Source organism: Typopeltis vanoorti, chromosome 6 (assembly GCF_054136105.1).
Source record: "Typopeltis vanoorti isolate ZY-2024b chromosome 6, IOZ_Tvanoo_1.0, whole genome shotgun sequence".
In the NCBI taxonomy this organism is placed as follows: Eukaryota; Metazoa; Arthropoda; class Arachnida; order Uropygi; family Thelyphonidae; genus Typopeltis; species Typopeltis vanoorti.
The window spans coordinates 101431938-101458958 of NC_143554.1; the positions used below are offsets into that span (position 1 = coordinate 101431938).

Genomic DNA, 27021 nt, shown 5'->3' on the forward strand with positions numbered 1-27021 from the left:
ATTAGGAAGGCGTGTTACTAAGGTGTCTAGGAAGGGTAAACTATTGTTATTTTCCTTTTCCATCATAAAATGGATTCTTGGATATAGACTATTGAGGTGACTGAGGAAGGAATCTAATGTGTCTGGGCCATGAGGCCAAATAGAGAATACATCATCTCATATCTTGGCCAGATAGAAGGTTTTAGAGGGGAAGAGTCAATGGCTCGTTTTTTCAAAATTTTCCATTTATAACTGGCAAGAGGGAGGGAAACCCATGCCAGTTCCCTCTATCTGTTTGTAGATCTTGTTCTTCCAAGAGAAATAACCAGAGTTGATGGCAAAGGAAAAGCGCTCTAAGATATCAGAAGGAAAAACGTTTTTTAAGAGTGTTACGGTGTCAATTAAGGGAATATTTGTAAACAAAGAGATGATGTCAAAGCTGACCAATATATCTGTATTATTTAAAGTAAGATTTTCAATTAAGTTTTTAAAATGGGTGGAGCTTTTTACATAACATGAGGTAAGACCAGTGAGGGGGTCAAAGAGTTAGCAAACTGCTTTGATAATTTGTAGCAAGGTGCACTGGTGGCATCTACTATAGGTCTTAGAAAAGAATTAGGTTTGTGGATTTTTGGGTAAACCGTATATCCAGGGTGGGGGGGACAAGAACAGAATGGTTTGAGTTTTTTTGTAATGTCAGGAGTCCAGGAAGAAACTTTTTTTAAGTAGGTTTTTTAATTTTTTAACTTGAGTTTTTGTGAGATTGTGTTCCAGTGGTATGTAGGTAGCACGGTCATGGAGAATAATATCCATTTTCCGATTATATTCTGAGGCGTTGAGAACAACAGTGGCATTACCCTTATCAGCTCTGGTGATGACAATACTTTTTTCTTTCCGTAATTTTTTTGAGGACAGAGAGTTGACTGGAAGATAAATTAACTTTAGGAGGTGAAGAACGGGAGAGAATGCTAGCTACGTAAAGTCTGATGTTATTGGCTGTTTCTGGAGCAAAAGTAACAGATTCTGCATTCAATATTGTACATAATATCCAATACTGGAACATCAGTAGGTGCGGCGGAAAAATTGTGTCCGAGGCTTAGGGCACTAACGGCATCTTCGCCAAGTCTTTTTAGAAGATAGGTTGACTACTGTATGGAGCGGTTGAACTTCTGATAGCAGTTTAGATTTGCAAAGGTTATTGAAATTTTTGATGTGCTTATTTTTTATTTTCCAGAATTCTTTTTGAGAGGAAGCTTCTGAAATGCTAAGGAGAATAGACCAAAGTTCAGGAATGAGTATAGCGGAGAGCTCTGTCTGTAATGAGCCAATGGAGGCATTTGTCATAGCTAGGATGGCGAGAGTTTCAGTAATCTGCTCTCATAATAGTGCCAGACTGGCACATTTGTATATCCGGAGGGCTTTATTAGATTTAAATTTGGTTTTAAGCCTAACACAGTTAGGAATAACTTTGACCCGACATCTTTTTAAAAAGGCCAGCTGATTTAATAGCCTCGATAAGAGTAGTTTTGACTTAACGTATAGTTTGCTTTGCATGCTATTTCATCACCATGAATGATCAGAATACATGTGTTGAGACTTAAGCGCTGTGAAGAATTCATGTTAGAGGTTTAATGGAATATTAACAGCACTGAGAAAGGATTAAAACTAATTTTAATACTTCCAATATTTCATCTCTGTCACAGAGACATCTTCAGGGATTACAAAAACTTTTTGTAACAACACACACACAAATACAATACAGAGTGAAACTAAAGTCCTACCACCTCCTCTTTCAGTGCCTGGTGTATACAGAGTACCTTGTTCCTGTAAACTTGCCTACTTCTGACAAACAGGCAGGTCAGCGTCCATCCAGTTAGAAGAACACAGTTCTTACACCTGCAAACAATTATTGTCAGTCTAGTCTTGCAGACCATGTTTTGGATACTTCCCACAGGATCTCCTGAAAAAAACTACCATGCTCCACCATAGTAAATTCAAAAAAGAAAGACTATTCTTTGAATCTGCATCTGCACTCAGGAATCAACCTAATTTAAACAAATACGGTTGCATTTGGGTTGCTTCCCAAAATTTGGGAAACTTTAATTATCAGAGATCCCTCTTTGCATCCCAGGCCACCTGCAAATGCCCATAGAGGGCACACCACCTAGATAGGACTTTAGTTTCACTCTGTATTGTATTTGTGTGTGTGTTGTTACAAAAAGTTTTGTAATCTGTGAATATGTTTCTGTGAGGGAGACGAAATATTGGAAGTATTAAAATTAGTTTTAATCCTTTCTCAGTGCTGTTAATATTCCATTAAACCTCTAACATGAATTCTTCACAGCACTTAAGCCTCAACACATGTAGTTATAGAATTCAACAATAAACATGAAGATAAGTTGATGCATTTCATGCTAGTGCTATGCCACTAGCATGAAATGCAGTTTCATGCTAGTGGCATAGTACTTGAAATTTCATGCTATTGGACAATGAGATTTAATTGCACTTATGGTCCCAGAGAAAGCTATAGTAGAGAAGAAATACAGCAATTCCGAGTCAGAAAGGATAGCTGATATAAGGAAAGCTTCAAACAGCAAAGCAAAGTTGAAATAAATATCAAACATAACTGTTTAGAGGAAATATGAGAAGTGTGGAGACAGTGAATGCATTCAAGTCACAGTATGATGAGAACCTATCATGATGAGTCAATGACTCATGGGGACCTAATAATAATAAAGAGTAAAACTAAGTAATGATGGATTTGCTGGATTTCTGTTCAGGGCATGAAACTAGTCATTAAGACATTTTATAATTAAAATGGTTATAATTTCACATGGAATATCAAACTATCGTTGATAGTGATATCTCCAAAATAGTTCAAGATACAATGATATAGGGAATCTAAAATAGGAAATGATCGCCACATAGTTTTGAATATGATTAAAGTGAATCCTAGTAGAATAGTAAGGAACTGATAAGAAAAACATGCATGAAAGTTTTTTTGTTTTTTTTTAATCTAAATTAAGCAGCATTCAGTAGTGAACTATGGACTTGAAAATACAAACAATATTGGAGAAACAAAGAAAGTTACAAACAAGAATTAAACTTTGTTTACAAACAAAGGAAGCATGAAATGAAGTTGTGTGCAAGAATAGAAAAATTCCAGCTTTGTGGTGGACCCAAGAAGTTAAAAGAGGCAGACCTGGAAAAGAAATAACCTCAAAGTTCCTGACATGTAAGTAAACATATGTCCATAAAGAATACAGTGAAAAATTTAAGAGAGCTAAGTCATTTGAAAAGTCATGGGAAGCCTGATAAGAATACAGAAGCTAAATATCACATGTGTTAAAATGTTCTGAAGGTATTAAATTTAAAGAAGGAACAAATACTGTAGAGAAATCAAAGATGATAGAGGTGGCATAAAAAATGAAAGATGAGAACATTCTGGTTACATAAAATGATAACACAATAATAAAAAATATCCAGGAGAAATACCATCATGAGCATGTTTATTATTTGAGGAAAAAAATCATTAGAAATCTGAAGTCAGGAATGACAGCTGGCATAGATGATTATTTGACTAGAAATGCTCAAATATGAAGGTGTAAAAAGTTTTAAGTGGGTATAGTATACTGATATTTCAAAAGGCTTAGTAGTAGATTGAATTTCTGATAAATAGAGCTCTCATAGCCCATACATATTAAAATAACAATAAATAAATAAAAATCATTCTGAGAATTACAAAAGAAAAAAGGAAAGATGAAAAAACTAATTCAAACAGCAGAAATGAAATTTCTCAGAAAAAAGCTGGATATACCAAGGGGGACCATACAACAAATGAAGAATTTTTACAATCTCTGAATATAAAACGAATTAATCACTACATAAGACGGTATAAACAAAAATGGATAAAACATTTAAATTGAATGGACAACAGCAGACTACTGAAAGTATTATACAAATTATATAATAAGTGGAAAAAGAAGAAATGGAAGACCAAGAAAGAGATGGCATGAGACCAGAACAGGCCACCTGGCCTAAAATCCATGTTAGGAAGAAGAAAAGGCAAAGGAATTTATTTATTGAGTGTTCAAAGTAAGAACTATGTAGAATGAGAAAGCAACAAGCCTCTTCCAATATACGAAAGTTAGGAGAGGGCTAAAAACATATAGAGATCTGTAGGTAAAGGCAAAATTGAGGTTCCTTCCAAATTGGTTATTAAAAAAAATAAAACCTAAATAATTTAAATGTAAGAAATATATACCAAACAGAGGATTAATAAATATTTAGAAAATATACAAGAAAATGAAGAAATACAGAAAGAATGGAACAATTATTACTATTATGATCTGACCTCCATGGAGTCAGAGACTCATCATAGGAGGTACACACTATTGCGCACAATAATCATCCGACCATGCCTTAAACTGATTCAATGTGTCTACATTCGCAACACACTCACGCAACGTATTAAACTCACCAACCACTATCCATGCAAAGAACCTTCTCCTCACACCCTTATAGTTTTTGACATTGAAAACTATATTTAATATAGTTTTCAATGACAACCTCTTCTTTACCTCCATCCCTCTCCATTCAATGAAAAATCTCTTCCATGTCAACCTGATAACAATCCCTGACTAGATTATGTCTCAATTCAATCATATCCCCCCCCCCTCATCCTCCTATTCATGAGGATTTACAATTTACATTTTCTCCATCTCTCCTTGTATTCCCCATTCTAAAGGCAACTGACCACCTTTGTGAATCTTCTCTGGACCTTTCCAACATATCCTCATTGCATGAAAACTTTGTACACAATAATCCATATAAGGCCTGATCAAGGCTTTATACCAGCATTTCCCAAATTTTTCCTACGACAGAGCACTTCATAAATCCTGAAATTTTTAACGGAACACCTTGGTTAGAGTCACAGCATTTAAAACTATTTCAGGCTCATATTAATATTAATTTTGATCATTTTTCACGGAACACTTATTCACTGTCCACAGAACACAATTTGGGAAACCCTGCCTTATACGGAATCATAACCTCTCTATTTCTGCATATCGAGATCCTCAACATCATTGCCATTATGTGATGTGACGTTTTCACAACTTATGCAATGTGGGCCTTGAATTTCAGGTCTTTGTCCACCATCACTCCTAGATCTCTCATCTCCTCTACTTCCTTTAAAGTTTCCCCACCAAGTGTGTACTTTGCATCCCATCACTGCTTACCAAATTTCAAAGCCTTACATTTTGCAACATAGAATTGACAGTCCCACTTACTTGCCTATTCATGCAGTCTATTCAAGTCTTCCTGTAAGTCCATAACATCTGCATTGCTCTCCCCAATCAAGCATCACCTGCAAACAGCTGAATATCAGTAGTTAAACCAATCCGAATATTATTAACATACAAATTGAATAACAATGATCTCAAAACTGACCCCTGCAGTACACCACTAGTGACCGTCCTCTTTCAGGATATTGCATCTCCATATACAATTTTCTAATACCTATCTGACAGCAAGTCACTGATCCAACTCAGAAGTCTATTATCCAATCTCATATGTTTCAATTTATTTAAGTTTATTGTGTGAAAGTCTATCAAAAACTTTTACAAAATCCTAGGACACCACTGTATATGCATCTCTCCCCCGTCCTAGTATTTGTCACTTGTTATAGTACATTAGTGAAACATGATCTCCCTTAACCCATGCTGTTAACCACAGAGAATACTGTGGTTAACAGCATGTTATCAACCCATTTCTGTATCCTACTGTTTAGAGAAAATTATTAATTGCTATTTGGAATGAGATTATCTCTATTAAGATATTTTTATATTCCGAGTGCTTATTATTATTTACACAAGGGTTCAATTCTGATTGGTGCAATGAATTTAACTGCTTCTTTTAGAATTCGGAAAATCAGTGACTCAAGACCAAATACAAAAAGTATACACTAATAAAACTAAAACAATATATACACTTTAAACAATCCCATTCTATTACTGGATTGTTTAACATATACTTAATCACATCTACCAGACTAAACTCCTTGTTTTCACAACAACAAAAATGTTCATAGTCAGTTTCTTTGTTAGGGCCTTTTCCGAAAATATAAACATTTTCTTCTTATTTTCCATGGGATCCTTTCTTATTACCCTTATGTAGTATACAATATTATTCAATTTTACTAATTTTTGTACTGGAGAAAAAAAAGTTTCTTCTACTATTTCAAAAACAGCATATCTAAGTTGAGCTAATTCAGTTGCCCTTTCCAGTAGAAATAACAAATATATCCAGCATCCTTAAGACAGATGAAGCTTTCCAATTGGCGTTTCCTCAAAATTTCCTTTAGAATATCAACTGCAATATCTTCTTTTATTTACTAATTACTTGATGACAGTCTCAACTCGTCCAGTTTAAAGATTAACAGTTTTCCTATTCCATTTCGGAATCTACTATTAATATTCTTCCGAATGTCACATAAAACTAAATAAACTTTATAAGAACAAAATTCCTCTGGTCTGCATTCTTCAACTTCCATAGGCGCCCTCTCTCTCTCTCGTTTTCTTTGTTACCTTGATACCGAATGCTCTGTCAGCTGTCAATCACCCATCACTCCTCAGTGAGCATGTGCATTCCATGTAAAATGGCAAGCGAGAAGTTACGTATAATAGCTGATGTGTTGTCTCCGTTAGCAAAATAAGAATGTCTTTACAAAACACAAATCTCAACAATTTTAAATTGCAATAAAAATTCTGAAAGTAACACAACTATCCAAATCCAGTAAGTATATAAATTTGTTAAATACTTTACATTTCATTTTGACAAAATAACATCAATAATAGGCACATCACAAGTGCCGACAATATGCGTTATGAAACCAAAACTAATAATGCACTAACAAACAATTTGTAAAAATATTCATAATTTTAAATTATGATTATTATTACACTACTTCTCACCAAACTCCCAATATACAGATTGGCCTATAATTTGAAGTAAGTCATATCACCACCTTTATGCAGTGGAACAATTTTATCCTCCTTCCATTCCTATAGTATGCTTTTGTAAGACTCTTAATAAACAGTCATGCCAATGCCACTGCCAATTCCGTGAAACATTCCCTTAAGATGCATGGTGATTTGTCATGAAATCCTATTGCCTTATTGACAACAAGGTTATTTCCTGAAATAACTCCTGCTGCCTCACAATTAAGCCATTCTCTCTGATGTCCTATACACTTAAGTTCCTCATGATTCGACCCTTAATCACTGAATACCTCAGCAATGTCTTCTGCAGCAGTTACCATTCTACCATTTTCATCCATTAACATCATCTTACTATGATCATTCTTCCTTTTACTTGCTACATATTTAAAAAACTCTCTAGGGTTTTCCTTTGCCTGATTTGCCGATTTCTGCTCACACTGCACTTTTGTTTTCCCTACTAAGTCACTTCCCTGGCTTGTTCTTTATACTCTTCATGTAACGAATTATCATTATTCACTTTTTACTGCCTCCTCCTTCTTCCAGATTTCATACTTAAGCTCCCCATTCACCCATTTTACATCTAACTTATTCAGCCTTTTGGCCTTCGGAATATGTTCACACACTGATGCTATTATGTATTTCTTTGTCAGTTACCAAGCAGCATTTATTTCCTTACTGCTCGACTCCCTCATTCCATGCTATATCTCCGAGCTGTTCCCCTAAGCTTGTCATAATCACCAGCCTTATCATTTCATATATATCCTTTCCTCACAAAAATCTGCATATAGCTAGCCACAACCCAGGTGATCACTCTAACCAACTGGAGGAAAGTATGAAACCCCACTGTTAATTACATTCTCTACTGAAATGATCAGATCTAAAACTCTCGATTGTCACGTGCCCTCCTTTACTTGCTGCCTGAGATGGTTATCTCTCAAGAAATTCATTTTCCTTATTTCCAAATGCTATCTCTTCATTCCAGTCTATACCACCATAATTAAAATCACTTATAATAATTACCCTTCCTTTGTTCACTAATCCAAATTGTTTATACATTTCTTCATCACCACCCTCCACATTTCTGTGTCTATAGCAACGTCCAACTAAATGTCTTAATGTCAATCTCCACCTCACATCACACTGACTCATAACCACTGCCGCTATTTCCCTATTTCATGTCTACATTATGTGGACATAATTCCCCTGCTATCATCAGCAGCACTCCCCTTCCCTTTTTGTCCTTTCAATCCTCACAAAACAAAATACTGTATCCTTCCATATGTATTTCCATTAGAACATCATCTTCATTCAACCATGGTTCACTTATTCTAAAGATATTGGGGCAAATAAACTCAATCAGTGAAATCATTTCTTTCTTTTAAGGTTACACGGTGATCAGCATTCATATTTATAAATTTAGGGACACAAAAACACACATGTTGAACAGATTATTTTATTAATTACTAATAAAATAAAACTTGACGTTTTGACCCCTGTATCGAGGTCATCATCGGAAGAATACAAGTATATAAGGAACCAAGCTACATGCTCATTCCCTGTATACCAGTAAACTAAATCTACGTAGTTAATTAATCCTTTTCCTTAGCCTGACCTCTAGTGGAAAAAATAAAATAAAATAAAATAATAGTAATAATAATAGTAAAAATAAATAAATAAATAAATAAAAATAAATAAATACAACTACAATAAACTGCTAAAGTCCTCACGTATTAACATTCTTCTGAATTTCTACAGTTCTGATTGTTATAATATATTTCTTTCAGTTGCTGTTGAATGTTACAAACACTTCACAGGTTGTCTTCTTGTAGTGGGATTTTTTTATGGCTAGTTTAGGTTGTTATACAGGTTGTAGATGGGTCCTTCACATTCTTGAAATGGTTAGGCCATCATTTTTGTTGAGATTTGGGTTGTGTTTGAGCAGTAGGGACTTGGTATTTTTCCAATCAATTCTGAAAAATTCCAATCACATAAAAAATACACAACATTTCATTAATAAAATTAAAAACATTACACTAACGACCAAGATTTATTAGTCGGCTTTGACATAACTTCCCTTTTCACCAATGTCCCAATCAGTGACACTATCTTGCTCTTACAGAACATATTTCCAGACAACATCACGGCCCCTCTTTGCCCACATACTCCTCTCCGGATATTTTGTGTGGCAAAACAATTTTTACCTTCATAAAGAAGATACAGTCATGGGCTCACCGCTTTCCCCCCCAATAGTTAACTCTTATATGGAAGACTTTGAGCAACCATCATATTTTGTACATTGTCGGCATCCAGGAATGCATTAGCAGAGCTAATCTCAGGTGGTATGGTCACTTAAACAGAATGGGCGAGGGAAGATTAGCAAAACAAGTGTTCTCTGCCAAGTTGGCAGGAAAACGACCCAGAGGAAGACCAAGATATAGGTGATTGATACGGTACAAAGTGCCTTAGACGATAGAAATATAAGATCTGGTAATGCTGGAGTCTTGACAAGTAACAGACTCATTTGGAGGAAAATTGTAGATAGGAAGTTAGTAATGATGTAAATTTTTCATGTAGTACTATCATATCCTGTACACTCCTTGAGGGTACATGGCAGGAATTTGATGATGACTTTGAGCAACATGCTCTAGAGACAGCATATCTAAAGCCCAAAATTTGGCTTAGATACGTCGACGATATTTTCGCCATTTGGCCCCATGGCCACGAAGCTCTAAATACATTCCTTAGCCACCTAAATAAACAACACAAACGTATCCAATTCACCATTGAAATGGATACGTTTGTGTATCCAACTCTCTTCCTTTCCTAGACACACTTGTCACATGTCTTCCCTCTGGCTGTCTCTCCTCAGTTTACTGCAAACCTACACACACAGGCCAATACATACACAAAAATTCTTACCACCACCCAACACAAAAATTAAGTGTCATAAGCACCCTTAAACACAGAGTTCTATTTGTTCTAATGAACAGGCTCTAAACCAGGAATACAAGATCATCAACCAAACATTTATAAAAAATGGATACAGTAAAAAAACTATTCACAAGATCCTCCATAAAGATACCAGTAAGAACAAAAAAAGATTTCAGGAATGCTATTGCCATTCCTTATGTTAGAGGCATTTCTGAAAAAATAGACAGAACACTATGCAAATACAACATTAAAACCACCTTTAAACCCCCAAATAAGTTAAGCCTACTCAGTTCTTCTAAAGATCCTCTTCCACACCTAGCCCACCCAGGGGTATACAAAATACAGTGCACATGTAACATACCATACATAGGGAAAACAGGGCGAACTATCCCAATCAGACAAGACGAACACAAACAACACATTAAATACCTCCATTTTGAAAAAACCGGCCTTTCTGACCACGCACTCCAAACATGCCACAGAATTGATTGGAAAAATACCAAGTCCCTACACCGCACCAAAACCTGGTTTGAGAGAAAATTTAAAGTCATGTGAAATGCTCAAACACAACCCAAAGCCTCAACAAAAATGATGGCCTAACCATTTCAAGAATGTGGAGGACCCATCTACAACCTGTATAACAACCTAAACTAGCCATAAAAAAATCCCACTACAAGAAGACAACCTGGTGAAGTGTTTGTAACATTCAACAGCAACTGAAAGAAATCATATTATAACAATCAGAACTGTAGAAATCCAGAAGAATATTAATACATGAGGAATTTAGCAGTTTATTGTAGTTGTATTTATTTATTTTTACTATTATTATTATTATTATTTTATTTTTTCCCACTAGAGTTCAGGCTAAGGAAAAGGATTAATTAACTACGTAGATTTAGTTTACTGGTATACAGGGCATGAGCATGTAGCTTGGTTCCTTATACACTTGTATTCTTCCGATGATGACCTCGATACAGGGGTCGAAACTTCAAGTTTTATTTTATTAGTAATTAATAAAATAATCTGTTCAACACGTGTGTTTTTGTGTCCCAAAATTTATAAATATGAGTGAAATCATTTCATTTCCCTTATTTCTGATACTTTTGTCATTTGTAAATAAACACAGTAATTCATTTTTAGGTCTATAAACAGTCCTATACAAGCCACTTGTTGGTCGTGATTTCTGTTCACTTAACTGCTCCGTCTCAATGTCTACATTCATATCACAATATACCCCATCTTCATACATACATTCACTGCCGCTTTCAACATCCACTCTCCCTATGCCATGTCTCCTTGTTCCACCTGGGCTCCTCCCGTTTCCCTATTCCTCTTGCCTTCCCCATTCTCTCTTTATCTCTCACATTACTACTGTTTTCGCTGCCAAGCACTTCTGTCTCTTCAATACCACTCTCCTGATTTTTCATTTCATTCTTGCTTCTGATCTCTTGCATGTATCACACGCTGTGCTCCCATCCTGCAACACTTTCTCCTGTGCACTCACTCCAAAGCCATTCAAATGCAACCCATCACACTTGTATAATTTCATTCTTCTCTCAAACATAATATGGAAGAAATTATTACATCAGCAGCATACGAAAGTTTAGGAAATACAAAAAAAACCATAAAATTAAAAAATTGCACATATGTGACAATGAAATAAAAACAATAATTGGAAATAAAAAGCTAGCCTTTAAAAGAGGGTTTAATAAAACAAGAGATGAAATCAAATATGTATAAAAAAAGATGAAGTCAAATATAGAAAAGATGAACAACAACCAAAAGACAAATTAGCACAGAAAAAAGCTGGGAAAAATTTGTATCAACACCTAGAAGATATATATATATATATATATATATATATATATATACAGATACAGCATAAAGATCCAATATCTATAAGATACTATACTAAAGCATATGAATGTAGATATATATATTTTGGGGTATGTATGGGGATAAGGGTAGATCAGGTTTTGATTAGCAACCCACATCCCCAAATGCGATGTTGCAATGGCAGAAGTTGAAAACATTTTGTGTGCACATCACAAAGAATGTAAACATCAGACAAAGGATAAATTACATTTAAATTTCATGAACATTTACAAAAGATACTCGAAGTTGCAACCACCAACTTCACAGCATTAATTACACCTGTATAGCAAGTGCTGGTACACTCTTTCAAAAATGCCTGGCATAGTTTGGATCTTGCCCACTGCAGTCAATATCCTTGCCAACAAATCTACCAACTCCACAAGGGAGTTGGTCACGAGACTCTTCATGTGACTCCAGACAAAAAAGTGCAATGGAGTCAAATCCAGTGAATGTACAGGTGATGTACTGGCAGTGGTGACATGGCCTGCATGTCTGGCACAGGTCACGCACAATCAGACGTTCACAGGACATACAGCCCATGCAATCTCTGCCAATCCATCGCCCACCAAATGTTTGGTTGAGGTAGTGTAGGACATCACGTGAAAAGTGTGGTGGTGGATCGTTGTGTCGAAACCATGTGTTGCCTAATGCACAATACCACATCCTCCAACAACTGTGGCAGTGTCTCTTGCAGGAATGTCAAGTATATGGGTTGGCCATTTAGGCAGGGTGGAAGAAGATACAGTCTGATCAACTCATCACCAATGATGCCTATCCACATGTTGGTGACAAACTTGTTCTGGAATCCATAGCAGTGAGACACATGAGGATTGTCCCTAGATCAAATGTGGCTGTTTTGGCAGTTCCACATGTATTCCCTAGTGAATCCAGCTTCATCGATGTAAAGCACACGTTCTGAAAATCAAGGATCTTCATTTTGCAGATCTTACTAAAGCTTCTGATTTTGAATTATTGGTGTTTTTTTGGGGGGGAGGGATTGAGACAACTTTCCCGTGTCCCCCTCCCCCACTAGTAGTGTTACTGTGTGATACATTGCTGGTTATTCAGACAAAAGAAGCCTCAGAGATGAATCACAGGTAACATGAAGCTAATGTCTCAAATAAGGCATCCAAAAGGTACCAAGCCCCCCTGGATCACTTATAGCAACTATGATGAATAAACTTAAAAAGCTCCATGCTGACTTGATCGTTGCCTGGAATAACAAGGATCACGTTGCTTGTTCAGGTAGAGGGCAAGCTTTGAAAAATAAGTTACAGTCCCCTAAACAACACTCTCTCAAGATATGTTCCTTAAACATAGAAAGGACTATCTAAATCCAAAACCATTGGCAAAATAGCTAAAGACAAAGCAGTTGATGTCTTAGCTCTCCAGGAAATCCATGTGCCTGACACAGCCTTCAATAGACTAAAGATCCCAGGACTAATTCTCGTGTCTTATAACTGCCATTCCAAGCATGGCCTAGCAACCTACATCTGGCTTGGCCGCAAGGACACAACCCAAAGTTTACCAAATGCAGAATAGTCCATAGGTATTAAAGTTCAAAATATGAACTTTAATACCTATGGACTATTCCAAAATATGGCCTAGCAACCTACATCTGGCTTGGCCGCAAGGACACAACCCAAAGTTTACCTGATGCAGAATAGTCCAAGGTATTAAAGTTCAAAATACCATCATCTACAATGTCTACAAACCACCATCGCAATCCTGGCCTGATCAGATGGACCAGCCACCACCTCACCCTACTATCTATGTTGCTGACTTCAACTCTCATCACACCATGTGGGGCTATTCCTCTAAAAACCAGGACGGTAATAATCTAGTTAACTGGATGGATACATATATCCATAACCTGTATTTGATTTACGATGCGAAGCAGGAAGGAACTCTCCACTCAGCCAGATGGAACAGAACCTACCCCCCAAATCTGTGCATAGTCTTGTAAAACTATGTAGCTTAGAAATGCCAAAGGGCTTTACATCGATTTCTACAGAGGTCAAGTCTCATGAGAACTGTTACAAAAATAACCTTGTTTATCTCTATGTATTTTATTAATGTAAATAACCCTATGGGAATTGATTGTATTTACTATTTTAACTAAAGTTTCTAGAATGTCAAAACCAAAGGCAATGCCTTGCCATCGTAACTTTGTATAATAGCTATGTATAAGAGCACAAGAAAGTTGTTTACAATTAAGTGTGTGAGAAAGTTGTTTATAAGCTCTGTGCAAGAACACCTTCAAAGCTAGAATCAAAGAGGTGCACTAGTTTCAGAGATGTTTCCGCTGCCGACAAGAAAAAAAAAAGTGCATGGAGAAGAAAAGAGAACGGGCTGGCCTTAACAAAAGGATCAAGGAGAACTGCCGATTTCTTCGGGGTTTACAACCCTTGGTGCAAGGTCCCGAGAATGCAAAAATAAAAGAGGAGTGGGCCAAACATCAGGGTGAGCAGTTTTTCGGCAAAGAACCAGAGGAAGTCAAGAGGAGACGAGGTCCAGTTGCTGACAGAAGGAGAGGCTAAGCGCTGTTACCAAAGAGAGCCATAGGCAGTCGGCAGAGAACCAGAAGCATACTGACCCAGAGAAACAGACTTTACGGCAAACCCATGCCAGAGGAAAAAATTGGGAAGTCAACGGAAGCCAAAAGCCACAGAACAATCTTCAAGTTTGTATGCTGAAACTTCTTGCCTGAGCTTTTGAGTATCGGGAAGATTGCAGTCCAAAACTGCTGATATTCCGATGAAACGCCCCCTGAAGCACGGCCTGAGATGAAGGAAAATCCATAGAGACTTTGATGCAGGGCTTCTGGAAGGTGTCATGACAAAGAGCCTCCGTAAGGGTGCCCATCTCCTTTAATGTACATTCTTTTTGTAATCTAGGAGATATGTTATAGATGGACTGATAAGAATTAGTAATAAGAAATATCTATAAGAGAGTCCTCTGAATTGTTAACTGGAATATAAATTGTAAGATAACTTGCCATAGCTAGCTAATCTCTTTATGAGTAAATTAGTCTGGGCAATTTAATATTTTTTAGCAGAAAAGTAACAGAGTAATTATATATAGCGTATAGTCATTTAATATTGAAAAGGGAAAGTTTGTTTCTTTATACCAAAAGTATAAAGGATAAGTAGAGAGAGAAACTTCCCCATCGCTTATTTAATGTACTTTGGTTTTTTTTTTATGTAAATAAATGTGTTTTAATTATGTATCAATAGAGTGCTGCCTGATTGTTTATTTTACAATGCACTGTTCCTAAAAAAAATATTGGACTTGTGAGCGGGAAACCAAGTGAGATAGCCGAAGCGTATAGTTAGATGCAAATAAACCATGACTGTGTCAAGTTCTACTGAAGGAATTTGTGTTAGAGAAAGAGACAGAAATTTACGGAGTTTTATGCCAATTAAAAGATATTAGTGGCACAGTCTCAATAAAATAAATTTTCTAGTATCCATAGGCATAAGACTCGTAGTGTGAAAGGTAGATAAACATAGTGCGCAATATTATAAGAAAGTAAGTTATGAGAGAGAAAGCATTCACCGTTAATTAGAATAATGGTATTTCAAAGGCACAGTAACCAAACAGGTTCTATAAAAGGCTTAATAAATAGCAAGTAATAGCAACTCCGTTTACAGTCTCTAAAGACGCTGAAGATCACCCTTTGCCAATGACTAGAACCATTCTCAACAGAATCCCTAATGGTCAGCATTGTCCTACACTAATAGAGACAAGCACATCAATCCCAGTCATCAGCGGAACACCAATCACTAGATAGAACCTTCTCAAGTCCAACTGGAATGCATTTCAGAAACAAATCGAGCAAACCATTAGAGCAATTCTACCACCCCTAATTGCTATCCAAGATTTGTCAAACTAATCAAAACTGCAGTGAAAACCTCTATTCCTAGAGGCTACAGAAAACAATACATGTCATGCTGGAGTAGAAATTTAGCCAAATATGAAGAGACTGAGCTCCTTAGCAACCAACTGTTGCTAAGGAGCTCATAGCAATGCTGGATAAAAACAGAAAGGAAAGATGGATCTCAACCATCCATGAACTCTATTTCACCACATCTGGCCAGAAAAGTTGGTCACTTCTGAGAAAATTAGGTGGGGCAAAACCAACAACACACAAAACAGAGGGTTAATCATTTATTGAAAACTTACAAGATATATCCCAGCTCTATCAGGAAGATTACTGTGCAATCTTCCAACGGACAAATCCTGAAGATAGGTCCCGAGCATCCTGAAGTTGTACATCCAGTATCTCGGGAAGAGGTAGCCTTAAAACTCACTGAGAATGGCAAGGCTGCAGGAGTGGATGGTATCCTCCTTGAGTTTTTAAAACATCTCAGTCAACAAGGCCAAATATGGCTGGCGCCCTTTTCTCAAAAACGATGACTAGAAAACTATCAAATTGTGGCAGGAAGCCAAAATAATTACCGTGCCCCCAGGTAAAGATCCAAATGATGTCAAAAATCTACGACCTACCTCCTTGCTTTGCTCCACCTTTAAGCTCTTTGAAAGAAATCTCCTTAAAAGAATTTCACCACTCATCAAAAGAGCACTCCCGATTGAACAAGCTGGCTTCAGGCCAGGAAGAAGTTGCTGTGACCAGGTCCTGGCCCTGACAACACAGATTGAAGCAGGCTTCCAGAAGAAATTTAAATCAGGAGCCACTTTCATTGACCTAACATCAGCTTATGACACAGTCTGGATCAGGGGCCCTCCTCCTAAAGCTAGGAAATATTATAAGGTGCAAAAAAACTTTCACTTTTTGAATCCATTTGCTCCAACAGAAAGATCAGTGTCCATATTGGCAGAAAAAAAAGAGCAGGCCCAGATTCCGTCACAATGGTCTCCCACAGGGTTCTGTGTTATCCCATTTACTCTTTAACATCTACATGTACGACTTACCACATACCAGCTCAAGCAAGAATATGTACGCTGATGACCTAGCAAATCTACATCAATCTACTTCTTTTGCTAACCTGGAATCAACCTTGAACACAGACCTGAACATCCTGGAAGAGTACTTCAAGCAGTGGTACTTGAAGCCCAATCCAACAAAAACTGTGTCCACAGTATTTCATCTGAACAATGCAGAGGCGAATCGACACCTCAACCTTTCTTTTTGTGGAAAAATGGTAGAACACGAGCCTCACCCGAAATACCTTGGAGTGAGCCTGGACAGAAGCCTACCCTATAAAAGGCACATCATCAACGTGTTCAACAAAATTAAAACGAGAAACAATCATTTCAAGGCTTGCTGGAACAACCTGGGGTTCTGGTGCAGAAGTCCTAAGGTCATCTGCACTAGTTCTCGCATTCTTTGCAGCAGAATATTGTGCCCCATGTCTGGGAAGGAAGTGGACATACTAACATTATAAACACCCAGCTAAACTCTACCATGTGCACAATTAGTGGGACAGTGAGATGCACCCCCCCCTCTCTCCTACCTACATTGCTCCACCAAATACGGAGAAGACAAGCCTCGATTAAAAAATTTAATAAAGCAATGAGCAACCCACTCCTGCCCCTGAACCAGACTCTCATAAATCCACCTATTCTTCACCTAAAATCTAGAAAGCCTTTCTGGTCCATGGATGAACTCTCTTCAGCTTCCCTGCCATCAACACCTGACAAGTGGAAAGAATACTGGTCCAACAATCTCCCAACAAAACGGCTTCCTGATAGAAGATCCCTGTGCTCTGCAGCCTGGTTTTGCTCTTCCTAGGAAGATTTGGTCATCAATCAACAGGATCAAACCAGGACAGATGTGGCTACCTGCTACATAAATGGAGGATGTTAGACCACCCTTATTGTGATTGTTCCCCCGTGGCTCACACGCTTACTCATATTGTGAACAACTGCCCAAGGTGCCAATTGCACGGTTGGTGGCCTACAGGATATCCACAAGGTGAAAGATGCGGCCTTGGATTGGCTTTCCAGACTGGACATTGACCTGTGGCTGTTCTGTATTCCTTTTGCCATAACAATAAATAAATAAATGAGAGTATTCAATTCCATTAGATTCAAAGAGCTGCTAGTAGACAACAGGAGGGGTGAAAAATTTGCATAGCCTGGAAAGAAAAGCTATATGGTGATATGCATGAATGCCATGGTGGAAGTATATTTAGTGGCTTATATGCTATGTTGTTTACTCCAATATCTATATCTTATAAGAGCTTGTATGGCCATGTGCGATAGTCTGGCAGCAGTCTTTTTATGATCTTGATATTACACGAGTGACAGAAGATGGTAAAGTCATCTGCATAGAGAACACTGCTTATGATTGCAAAATTCATGACACTTAATACAGAACCTTATGAGACTCCCTCCTCTTGGATATATGGTTGAAAGAGAGCAGTTCTAATTCAAATTAGGAAGATCAGTTGGATAAAAGTTCTTAATCAAAAGAGGAAGATTTCCCCTCTGACACCAAAATTGTGTAGGTCATTCAAGATCCCAAATCTCCAAGCAGTGTTGTAGGGGTTTTTTTTCCATATCAAAGAAAACCAACACTGGCATGTTCACATTGAAGAAAGGCATCTCTAATGGGTGCCTCCAACTAGATTAATTGTAGAGTGACATTTTTAGAAAATAGGTTGTTTCTCTCCAGAAACCACAAAAGATTAGAATTAACCTTCCAGAATCCTGCACACAGGCAGCATCAGAGCAACTGGAGGATAGTTTATTAGGGATTCTGGACCATTCCCTGGTTTCAGAAATGCAATAAATAATAATAACAGCAGCCTTTTGGAGGTATCCAGAAACTCATTCTCACAGAAATTCTGTTGAAAAAGTGCAACAGTTTATCCATGGCTGATAGCAACAGATGTTTCACTATATTACAATGGATGTTATCTAGCCCAACAGAAGCTGGTGACATTTAAATAAATCAGCTTTCACTTCTTTGTGAATGGCCTATTGCATTCTTCATACCACTCAAAGAAAACAGAATTTGTTGTTTTTCTGCCTTTGCATTTTTGAGTAAGAAACTCAGGGAAATAAAAAATATTACTGATGTTTAAGGAAAAATCTCCCTGAGTGTGTTGGACAATTGGGAATCATTATGTTCAAAGATAGAGAGCTGGTGGATAGCATATTTTCCTTTCATTTTCCAGATTTTATCCCATACTTCTTTGCTCTCAGTTGTTCTTGTTATAGAACAGGGGGTGGGCAAGTTCTTCGGTAATAAGAGCCACATATAATACATTTTTGAATGTTCAAGAACCGCAGAAAATATTTCAGAAAGACATCTCTCAGCAGTGCGACAGGAGATAGGAATTTGTTCTAATGCCTGTTCAAGTTTTGAGTTCTCTGGAGCGAGAATGCAATCACATCACTAATATTCTTTTTTTACAAATTCTCCATGACTGTAAGGTACTTTACTTCGAGCAATATTCCAAGCTATAACAAAACTAGCTTCAGTTAGCCAAATCACTTTGTTTACAAAGGGAAAATAGGTTATTTTGTTGAGTGACTAAATTAGATTTCAAACGTTTTATCTTGTTTTTTCGCAGTTTTTCCTCCTGATTCAGGAGGAAATTCAGATGCAAACTTTTTATGATCACATTCATGGTGTATGTAATAATGCTTTACGTTACATGGTTTAAAATTGGCTGATGGTTGTATGACAGATAAGACACAGAGCCCTTTCACCCTTAACAGTAAAAGCAAAATCATCCTCCAATTGTTTGTTAAACACTCTCATTTCTTGTTTGTTTGTATTTCCGTTTTATACTCTTCTGTTGCTCAGTCATTTTAAACAAGGGTTTTATAACTTTCACTAAAATCAATCTTAATTATTTATTAATCAGAAAAGTACTTATCTACACTAAAATTCACTAGTTATGTTCTGCTACGACCACAAGCATGTAACTTGTGTGTACTGCATGAAGAGTGATGATGCAGAGTCTAGGCAATGGAGGTGGTGGGTAATGCAGTGACCATAGTAGTCACTTTTGTAACTAATTTTGGTGGGAGCGACACAGGCATAAAATGTCTAAACACTTTTTACCAACCAAATACGATAATAAAAACCATGTTAACAACCCTTTTGGCCAGTACCATTTAAAACTAAATATGTAAAGTTTCAAAATATATGTTTTTTTACTTATCTGTAAAGCATTTACGAAATAAAATATTCTAATATTGGTACACACTATACTACTTTAGATTTTTAATATAAAAGTTTAGAAAAAATAGCGATGAAAACCAATATTGTCTTGGGAGCTGCATGCGGCTTGCGAGCTGCAGTTTGCCTACCCCTGTTATAGAAGATGTATACTGAAGCCAGGATTCCTTCTGGCTATGATCACTGATGTGTCTTGCTTAGGCTCAAACACATTTGAAAGCAATGAAGTTCGTTGTTTTGGGTATCTGTGGAAATACTCCATGTTTTCTTCCGAGTTTCCCAGGCTGCTGTGCAATCATCATCATCATTCCATTATGGATTGGGGAATTGGAAAAAATGTGGAAACAAACTTGATGTTTTAGGAATTGCAGCTGTTGCAACTAATGTGATACCCTGTCACCTGATTCAATGAATGACTAATAGGAGATGAGCTGACTATCGCACAACTGAGTTTTGCTAAAGTGGAGAAGTTGGGCCAGTCAGCTTGCTCAATTTTCTGCTGTGATATCTGTGATTCAGTACATGACTGCCTGTGTAAAAAGGTTGATATTACTTAGAAATGGTAACACTCACACAAGTTGTCTTCAGTTCCCACTTGAACAGCAAAAAGAGGGCGGAAGATCAAACATTTACATCAATGGCAGTGAACGTTCAGAGAGACATATGGAAGGTGTTGCCCCCATGAGCACATGCTCTCCACATCTTTTCCTTTAATTTATTCATGCTCTATCTCAGTGTTGTATTCATTTAAATCTCCATTAAAAGTAAAAGGGGGGGGGGGTAACTGCAGGAGGAAAGTAAATGCAGCATTACTGTTATAATTGTTCTGATTAAAACTTAGATGGCAACTGCCTCTATATTAGCACTGAGTGGGACCTTCTAGAAGTGAGTGCAGTTCACCCTAGGATGGCAACTTCTCCATGGGCAGGTCCTGTCCTTATGAATGAGAATTATATTTCATAATGCCAGATCACCAATATACTTCCTACATGTAGAAGCATATTGGTTTATACTTTTACAAGAGCAACCTTGATGTCATTGATGTTGTGTCAAAATCCATGTCAATTCCATTGTAAAATGTTTTTCAATATTTCTTTTTGCTGGTATCATTTGGATTCCTATGTTCAGAGGTTTTATTATCATTAATATTAGTCTTGGATTTTTTTTCCTTTTTAGAGAATTGTGGATGGCCAAGCATCCATTGTTTCTTCTTCATCAGGAAAAATATCTAGGACATCAAATTCAACTCATTTTTGGTATATTACCTGTTTTATTTTCGTTTATGTGTGGGGAGGGGAGCATCCATGCTATCTGTTAATAGGATCTATCAAAGGGCATAGAGGCATGTCTTTGATCCTCTGTGGTGCACAGAGGATCAAAACATGCCCCCCCCCCCTTTTATTTTAATAAGAGGATTTTCGTGTAGTGGGACCATTTTTGGCATGTCTTCAGAAGTGAGTACGTATCAATTTTTCTCTTTGATCTTCCTCTTCACTCTAAGGAGTTAGTGAGCCAGTCATACTGTTCAGTTCAGGGATGTTGCAGGTGCCATCTCAGCATGAGAGTTTTAGCAGGTGTTGCTACTAGTGTTGTGGTATACTGCCTCTTCGCCTTCTGTTAAGACACTGCTCTGTTTTTATTTTTAAGATCTCCTTTTTGTCCTTGCACCTTTGCCATGCTCGTAAGCATGATGGGTGGTCTCCCTCACAGAGCATTTCGGTGTTTTGCTCCTAGTCTTTATTCTCACTCTTTAGTATCACACTGTGCATAGATGGCAGAACAACAAAGGCAGTTTGAGAATCTGACATTTAAATTGGCACAAACGGTTCATTATGTAGAGCCTAGACAGCTGAGATAATCCTCTTTGACAAATGGTGGTTTTAGTGTGTTGAAGGTAAGGATGATGTTCCTGGTGGGAAGGAACTGGGTGTCCATTCCTGTATATGAGGATTCTTCTTATGGCTAACACTTCTTGAACCTTAAGTTCAGAGTAGATCTCTTAATTGGAAACATCAAGGAGGCCCAACTCTGATATTACACCGTCAGAAAAAGTTTAACACATTCACTTCAAAGTGTGAATGAAACATGTGAAACGCGAAACACAGGGAAATGTTTTGCATGTTTATCATACCAAAGGGACTTCTCATTACCGATTGTGTGCCTTTCCATGTCATGCAGGTGGGCTGAACCGATGCAAAGTTTATACAGCATGTTAGTTGCAATGCTTCTGATAGAATTTTATTGCGGTTTGTTTGTATGCTGCTTCCGCATCAGGCTGGTAGGCAGTATCACTGACAAAGTTTATGCAGCATGTTAGTTGCAACTTTTTTGGTAGAATTTTATTTGAAGGAAGGTAGCATTTGTGATCTGTCTTAATGACATCAAAAATTTCAAATGCAATCAACAAACACTTATTTCATGTAATTGAACACTTTGACAAATGTTGGGACAATTATTTTTACTTAGATACTGTGTTTGGCAGTACAACAAACAGTTTTGTTTGAGTCTATGTATATTACCTGTTTATAGTTGTATAGTTTCTGTGGGAGGTGGACAAGTGTTTCATTAGGTGGCGCTATTTTTTTTTTTTTTTTTATCACATTTGTCTCTAAATGTATTATTTGTTGACGAATATATTGCACAGACATGTCTCTGTACCTTATTCAGTGATACAATAAAACTACTTGTTTTTCTTGGATCTGAAGTATAGTGACTGTTAGTGATTTATATTTCATGAACAAATTCCTTTCCATATATTCATAATTTTTTTTTTAATTATGACCATCATAAATGCAAACACAAGTATATATACAATATATTAAAGATGTAAATTATTTACAATCCATTTTACAGTACTGAAAGTATTTTTTATTCACAGCTATTCTTTCTCTTCCTTATATTTGCTCTTCTTTACATCTTTTAGTAAATCAAGTATAGTAACTAATAATCAAATATATCATTCTCTTAAAATTATTGTTTTTTTAATATATTCTGAAAATAACATTCCTTTTCATCTATCCCCCCCCCACTCAATGTGGATTACAATCAAAGAAACCGTTACTAAAAATTGCACATTCGACGAAATGTAGGAATGAAATTGCCAGTAATTTCACTCACTTCACCAGTTAGGTTTGCAATGAGCAAGCTACTACAGCCACAACCTGAACATGTTAAGTATGTGTGTTTCCCTGACAGATGTTGCACAAAGTAATTTTTCAGACTGTGTTACTATTATTGCTTCATAATCTTCCAAATGCAGTTTGACATATTTCTGAGATCCTGCCAACCTCTACAAACTCTTCTGGATGAAGACAAGCAATGTTTTCCCAAGTGAACATTTCCATGTTGAATGCAAGATTAAGAAAAGTGGTGTATTTGTTGTTACAGATTCTAATGTTTTTTTTTATTTTGAATTTCATTTGATGTTTCTATGGTTTTTGTGCATGGGTATGACTTGTAGAGGGCCTGTGATAAACAAGAGGATGAAAAATTAGTTATTCTCAGGAAGAGTTTGATTCAATGTGCAGTTCCCCACCTACAATGTAGCCGCACATGGAAAAATTATTATTATTTCAGACTTCCATGGGAAGTCTGAAATAATAATGGGAGATACACTTTAGACAACACAAAGTCTATTGTACTGCTCCTTAAACTTATGTGTTATTTGTACATCCACTACCCTCTCAGGCAATGCACTCCATGCCCTCAAAACTTTCCATGCAAAAGGCTTATTTCTTCCTCCCTTCTTTGGTAACTTTGAAGAATAATCCCTCATCTTATTCCCTCCTTAATTCTACCATATGAAAAATCTCTCCGGTGTCAGTTCATCAGTTCAGTAAATATATCTTTCAACAGTTTGAATATTTCAATCATACCCCCACCGCCATTTGTATTCTATCCACTAAACTGTTATAGTTTGCATACCTTTGTTCTATCTTCATAACTAACATTCTAAGATCTCATATCATTTATGTTATCTGTCTGCACCCTCTCCAAAGTTATTTCATTCCCTTCAAATCCTAGTGATCAGATCTGAGCACAGTAATCCAGATGTGATCTGATCAGATCTTTATAAAATGGGACCACCCCTCTTATTGTTGGTGGTCGATGTCCTCTTCAATATTGCAGCAATTCTATAGGTTGTCTTCACACCCTTTGCAATATGTTCTGTGAACTTCAAATTTCTATCTACAATCATCCCAAGATCCCTTACTTCCTCTACTTCTTTCAGATAAACTCCACTAAGTATGAAACATCCCATCTGTTGATCCCAAATTTCAAAACCATACATTTAGAATCATTTTAATCTGATGTACCCATTCATTTGCCAACCTTTCAAGCTTTTTAAATCCACCTGAAGAGCCAACACATCTGTACTATTACTTATAATCCCCCCCAAACTTCACATCTGCAAACAAATTGAATATCTCCTGTAGTCCAAGTGAGAATATCATGGACAAAAATTGAACAGTAATGGACTTGTAACTTTCCTACTCAGTGATACTGTATCCATCCCTCCCCTCCACACACATTCTTTCTCTGATATCAGAAAGCCAATTACCAATCCAAACAGCGGAGTAACCATGGGAATAAAACAAGGATCTATATTTATATTTTGTAGACCTGGAAAACGCAACCAACAAAGTGCATAGAGAAAAAACTGTTCAGACATGGCTAAGCAATACACTGTCTATATTTGAATTGCAAGTCAGCAGTTAGAAATGAAAGAGGCACAGGAAGATGATCTGACTGAGACAATCGTGCATATTACCTCCATTCTTCATCATCCTTTATACTGATCACATCATGAAGGAAAGTGGCATTAGGCCTTATATCAAATAATTAATGGTACTGGCCTTGTACCATTTGTATACCAAATTTGTTACAGATTTCAATTGCAGTTCTTTATTGTTATACTCTTAAATAAACCCATACCAAGTCTTCAGAATTCTGTAACTAAATTCACTACTGCTGTAACAAATTTGGTGCAAAAATTGTACAAGGCCAGTCTTCTGTGTGTGTGTGTGCTGTACAAAGACTATCAACTTGTAAACATTGGGCTAGTTACAGTATATGATCCAGGAAACTATGATTATATTTGGTCAACAGCATAAATTTCTGGCACTAGTTCACAAGAAAATACAATTGAGTGATCAAACTTGGCCAAGGAAAAATAGTGTTTTGATCTCATCATAACAGCAGGGTCTTGAAGTGGATGAAGGAATACTTTAAGCCAAAACTCTGAACTGATTAAGAACAGAAATTATACATTAGCAACAGTGAAGCTGACAATGGTTAATAGCAGAGAAAGCTAGGAGAAAAAACAAAAACACATATACTTGCTTTGTTGATTTTCAGAAAGCATTTGACAGTATTGACCAGAAAGTGACATTAGTAGTTCTGGAATCCTATGGAATTGATAAAAAAAACTAATAGCTATATTAAAAGATGTTTATCAGAATGCAGTTGCAGCAGTTAGAATAGGTGATGATTTGGGGAAATGGTTTAAAACAAGCAGAGGTACTAGACAGGGAGACCCAATATCACCAAGCATTTTCATCGCACATTTAGAAAGAGCAATGGACAAATTAAAGGAAGATGCCAAAGGAATATCTATATACAGAATGAGAATTAACAATCTGAGATTTGCAGATGACTGTTATTATTGAAGAAGACGAAAGAGAACTACAAAAAAACACTGAAACTATTAAATGAGGAAGGGAAGAGATTTGGACTTGTTATGAACTTGGAACTTGGAAAAAACAAAGACAATGGTATTTGGTGAGAAGAACATGAAACAAAAGATACAAGTGGATGGAACTGATATAGAAAATGTAGAACAATTCACATATTTGGGAATGACATATGACTTGGACTGTAAAAAAGAAATAAAGATCAGGATTGCAAAGGGAAGAACAAATCTGAAGGCCATGGATAACATCTGGAAAAGTAAAGTGATCAGTCTGCAAACAAAACTAAGAGTACTAGAAACATGCATTTTCAGCGGTGTACTATACAGATCTGAAACATGGGTAATAAATAAGGAATCAAGAAAAAGAATTTTGTCATTTGAAAGAACTTGTTACAGGAAGATTCTAAGAATAGGATGGGTACAGAAAATCACCAATGAAGAGCTCTATCAGAAGATATAACCAAAACAGAATCTAACGCAGAAGATTATAAAACGGAAGCTGCAATTATTTGGACACATCTGTAGAATGAGTGAGGACCAGAAGATAAAGACATTTATGTTTGGTATTTTGGATGGTTTAAACAGAAGAGGTAGACCATACAGACAATGGATAGATGATATAAAAGACTGGTGTGGAATGGGTGTACAAAAACTGCAACACTGTGCACTGGACAAAGAAAGGTGGAAGAAGATAGTAAAACAGGCATCAGACATCAACGGGCAGTGAGCCCATGGTTCGTGATGATGATGATGAACGGTGAAGTTGGGTATTCAGCTAGCTACACTGTCAGGTCAGTTCTAAATAATTAAGTTGTAAGCATTAATCAGATTAATTTTACTACAAACTGAAGGCTTGCATATTCAGAGATAAGACTTGCTACAGACACTGCAGATAACTAGATCTTCTGCTTATCCTTTTTCCAACCAGATCACGGTTTCACCACAAACAACCTCTGACATTAATTACAATATACAAATAAAATATGTTTCAAATTTTTTTTTGTATTTTTCACCATCAATAATCCAGGGATTGTTACATCATGCACTGATTCTAGGTGCAAATTCATGAGTGAAAAATTGAAATTTTTCTTTGTAATCCTGTTAAGCAATTTGTCAATAGTATTTAACCATGTTTTTTGAAAGAAAAAGCTTATTCTTTCAAATACAAAGAACTCTTTCTTGATGAAAGCTATAATACAATACAAATGACATTCCCTTTTTTTTCTTTCTTCCTTCCTCTTCAATTTTTAACTTGAATAGATTAGTCACAATCAATGCTGGCACTAATATTTTATAGCAAACTGAATAAGCAGTTGTACTGGACCTAGAAAAGATGCAAGTTGCAACATTACATAATTCATCCATCTAGTCAGTGGACATCATCA

At 36.6% G+C, this 27021-nt stretch overlaps 1 protein-coding gene across 2 annotated transcripts in view; it reads right to left on the bottom strand.

Moving 5' to 3' along the window:
- The window catches only part of LOC150105757 (TNF receptor-associated factor family protein DDB_G0272098-like), a 176145-nt gene that overhangs the window by 94843 nt on the left and 54281 nt on the right, over window positions 1-27021 (bottom strand). The window lies entirely within an intron of this gene.